We start from the raw sequence: 4,717 nt of genomic DNA, 5'->3' as shown, positions 1-4,717 counted from the left end.
TTTGGTTAGGCGACCTAGTATTATTGAAGCTAATATTTTAGACACTATATTAGTCAAACTGATCCCTCTGTGATTGTCACAAGAGGACTTTTGTCCTTTCTTATAAACTGGCACAATCAGTGATTGGGACCAGTCAGATGGAATTACGTCCAGTTCCCAGATTCTACCTAAGACCTCAGTCAATCTCACTGCTAGTACTGGACCACCATCCTTAAAAATCTCAGGGGTCAACCTGTCAGGGCCTGCTGCTCTCCCTCGCTTCAGATTTCCTATAGCTTTTTCAACCTCACAGAGGGTTGGAGGACTTACATCAATTTGCCATTCAGGACGACTGGGGATCGTGGGTAATTGAAGTGTGGCTGAAGGCCAGTTGAACTGATCCCTAAAGTGTTCTGCCCATCGATCCAACCTCCTGGATTGAGAATGAATTATATGCCCATCTTTATCTGAGATGGTTTCACTGATATTCGGGTTCCTAATACCGGTTTCTTTAACGAGTCTGAATAGCTGCCTACTGTTACCTATTGCCGCTGCCTTTTCCATCTCTCTTGCTTTCGCTACCCACCACCGTTCACGATCATTACGTAGACTTCTTATAAGCCTGCGCTTAAGTTGACTCCGCTCTTCGTTATGCTCAGAGCCAGGTGGGATGAGTTTACGAGCATCTATCAGTGCGGTAGATGCTGCCGAGATCCATTGTTTCTCCCTAACGTTATGGTTTACCTTATTAGCGGATATCACTGCTGATTCCACAGCTTTTCGGATGTCATTCCACGCTGCCTCGGGGTGGACACAACTTACATGGCTGCCTAACTGTTTTTCTAGTTGTTCCTGAAATATATTCTTAGCTTGCCTACCATTAAGTAGAACCCTTAGAGGCTTCCCTGCAGTGTCTTTCCTACGTCCAGTAAGACGCAGACAAATACGTGCTCGCACTAGAGCATGATCTGAATCTAAGCATGTGCCCCAGAATGAGCGACAGTCTTCTATCGAGCCCCTCCATCGGTGGCTGATAGCGATGTGATCTAATTGGGTCCAACGTTGGGACGAATTCGGGGGTCGCCAGGTCAAAAGATGTTTTTCCTTATGCTTAAAGTTAGTATTTGCAAGAAATAGGCGGTTATCTGAGCATAGCTGCAACAGACGGTCGCCATTATCTGTTCTTTTCGCCATGACACCATAAGATCCACCCAGGTGTCCTTCCCTTTCACTTAGTTTACCTACTTGAGCATTAAAGTCACCTGCTACTATTACTACATCAGAACGCCTAGCTTCTCGGAGAAGGTCAGAAAGTTTCCTGTAGAACTCATCTTTTATATCGTCTGAGCTGCAGTCAGTGGGAGAGTAGGCAGAGACGACGAAGAGGCAACGACGAATTTCCCTATCTTTCCGAGTCCTTACTGATCCGTTTAGTCGAACAGCGCATAGACGACTGTCTACTGGGATCCAGTCTAAAAGAGCTAGTTCTGCCCTAGGACTTAATGCTATACCTACTCCAGCGAGGCCACGGGAAGCAGCGTCAGGGCTTCCAGATACACGGAGCGTGTATCGAGATGAAACTTTATTTTGATTAGGTGCGGTCAAATGAATGACACTACTCGGATCTTGTATGCGCGTTTCGGAGACGCAGCACACATCGATGGTGTAAGATTCTAGAGTTCTAGCTAAGGAAGCCTGTTGTCCTATTTGGCACAATGTTCGGACATTAAAAGTTCCTATATGTAGTTTAGAGCGTGGTTTCAAGAGACCAGGAATAACGTTCTGTGTACTCGAATCGTTTGCCCTAGCGGTGCGACACGATAAAAGGACGTGGGAAGGGTTAGTCGAGGAGATAACAGAGTTATTAGGTGTAGGAAGGATTTGAAAGCGACCAACTTGGTCTTGTGTGCAGTTAAGGGTATGAGGGCTAGTATCACTTCCCGGCTGCCCACACCGTGGAAGGGTATTTCTTGAGGGACCTGAAAAAGAAGTTGGATTAGTGTTGGTCTTAACGACCTGGGAGCGTGACCGCAGTGCCCAAGGGACATCTGCTTGAGGCCGGTCACGCACGGCCTTTTTGTGGGGGATTTTTGACGTGTTAGCTCCGTTCTTCAAAAGTCCTTACCGCCGGAGACGGAAATCCGTGGGATAAGGCGAGGTGTGCATTTTTAGGGTCGACCTTTTCTAACCCCACCCCTCCTTGTGGGAAGGCAGCATCGCTGTCATGCTGGTTGTCTGAAGGAAACACCTTACTGCTTTCACACCTCTGTACAGTCAGCAGTACGACTTCGCCTTCGGACCTTGGGATTGCTGCTTTTAGTCTCACCGCTCTTCAACCGACCTGTCTGGCATGGTAGGACCTTGAGGAACGATTGTTCCAGCCAGCATAGCTCGATTGGATCATCACGATAGGCAAGCCCGACCACCACGTCAAGGTAGCAGCAACGGTCGGGATACAGCTTTCTAGTGTGCACACAGCATTAATATCATAGGTCAAATTTATTAACATGCTTAGATTACTTCTGTAGGCTCGGCAATTTTGCAGCATATTTAAGCTACCTTTATGATTGCCACATAGTGCTTGAAGTTAAAAATGAACTGAGCATTGTTAGCATTTTCAGTATATCCCTCAATAGTGAACAGACAGACAGCACAATGCGAAAGCTTTAACACAGAAGAGTCAATCTAAACTGTTACCCAACGGAATGATTAGATTGACAAAATGGGTTAGAAAAACAGGGAAATATGATTTGAGTGATTAAAAATGGTTGTAAATCATCGATTACAGTGTTCAGGACCAGTTACAACAAGTTTTTACTGGCTCAAGCTGCCACATCATACAGGCACAAATATGAAATTAAGATGGATAACAATTGAGTCGAACAATAGGGTCTATGACTGTGAAAAAGATTAAACATGCAGAATATGAAAAACTGAAGTCAACCCAATCATATTAGCAAAAAGAGTATTTCAAAATGATGGAGATTTGTAACTCAGGTAAATACATTAGGCTGTGTTTTTTGAGCTGATAGGTTCAAGTGCAAGTTGGTTATCAGTCATCACAAACACATAGCCTGGTACATATGTGAGCTGGTCAACGTTGTCATACAATATTATCACAATATAAAATTAGCAAGATGAATGGCGAAAGGCAGTTTATTTATTTATTTGAACACAAATATTGGTACCAGATACAATGCGCCACACAAATCTCATTTGATTTGTGTGAGGGCTGTGATACTGCCCGGGCGCTCAAACCGAAGCAGGTGGTTTTCTTAGGGGGCCGCACCAGAAGCCTTTGACCTAAAGATCTGATCCACAAGGCAGTGGAGCATCGTAAGGATATGCAGTCCCATGGTAGCCAGTGACCGACGATCGGTTCATACGCCATTTGTTCCTTCAGGATACTGGAGTCCATGTGCACCATTGGTTTGGAATCAGGGTTTTCCAACTCCCCTAGGCGGAACCTCCGTGTCCACCAACCCGGTTAAAGCGCCGGACATTCGCTTTTCGTCTTCTCGATTTCGTAAACAACACCCATGGTGCGAGAAGGCAGTGAGTAGGACTTCCCTGGCAGAGGCTATATACGCGTGGCCATATGAGAGCATTTCGAGAGGGAGAGCGGACTCTCCCCACTCTCGGCCGTACCAGGGCATTTGGGGGCTTAAATAGGATGTCGCTGCCACGATTCGAACCTGGGTTAGTGCGGCCACAACGCAATGTCCTAACCACTAGACCACAGCGAAAGGCAGTGGAGAGGCATGAAATAATACTGGAAGTCAAGACCGTGAGAAAGTCAGACAGTGGATTCATCCAAGTCACTGTGGATGATTCTAAGGCATATCACCCAACGCACCCCCAACCAGGTATTCTGCATCTATCACCGTGGCTCAGACCAATATTCGATGACCTCCTGGACTGATACCAAGTTTTGTTTGGGTCACTCTTGGCTTTATTTTAACCCGACTTCATACCATCAAATACATCCCACTGAGGTGATGATTGGGAGTATGTAACAAATGTCTTAATCACCCTAACCAGTGACGATTTATAAACCCACTAACCCATTTGTCAAGTTTGCTTAGGATTCTATGCCTAACCTCAACATTACTCATTCACTAATTCCACGAAACGCGAGAAACGCTTTGAAAACACCCATGATCAAAATCATGCAGCCTATCCATGTATTATACTTTGTAAACCAAGTCTTACAACCATAAAGATATACATAGTGGACTATCGCACAGTATACACTCCCTTTCGTTGGCAGGTGGACATCTCGCCTTCCCCATAAGTGACCTAAGTTGGCAAAGAACAGGAGAGCTTTCTGAATCCATAGCGAGACATAGTTACTAACCCATCATGCTAAGTCACTTTACTCTTTATCACTAGTTAAGGAGTTGACAGAGACTAGTGTTGAGACATTTTACATTTAGAGGGGGAGAAACGCATCTCAAACATGATGGCGTTGTTACTCAAGTCAGCCAGATAGGAAGGCAATCCCCGAGCCTATGACCTAAAGGTCTAATCCACAAGGTAGTGGAGCAACGTCAGGAGATGCGGTCCCATAGTAGCTGGTGACCAACAATAGGTTCATACGCCATTTGTTTCCTAAGGATCCTGAAGCCCATGTGCACCACTGGTTTTGAACTAGGGTTTTCCAACTCCCCTAAGTGGATTTTATTTATTCACTAACACGATTAAAGCGCCAGACATTCACTTTTCGTCTTCTCAATTT

The 4,717-nt window shown here is 45.3% G+C and overlaps 1 non-coding gene across 1 annotated transcript; it reads right to left on the bottom strand.

Annotated features, from left to right (window-relative positions):
• Positions 1-3,654: 3,654 nt before the first annotated feature.
• Smp_tRNA_00032_His_GTG.1.1 lies at positions 3,655-3,725 on the bottom strand. The gene has a single exon. It is a non-coding gene (tRNA).
• Between the last annotated feature and the right edge of the window lie 992 nt (positions 3,726-4,717).

Source organism: Schistosoma mansoni, chromosome 1 (genome assembly GCF_000237925.1).
Source record: "Schistosoma mansoni strain Puerto Rico chromosome 1, complete genome".
Classification (NCBI taxonomy): domain Eukaryota; kingdom Metazoa; phylum Platyhelminthes; class Trematoda; order Strigeidida; family Schistosomatidae; genus Schistosoma; species Schistosoma mansoni.
The sequence above is the reverse complement of the archived record's forward strand: the minus strand, read 5'-3'. Positions and strand labels throughout refer to the sequence as shown.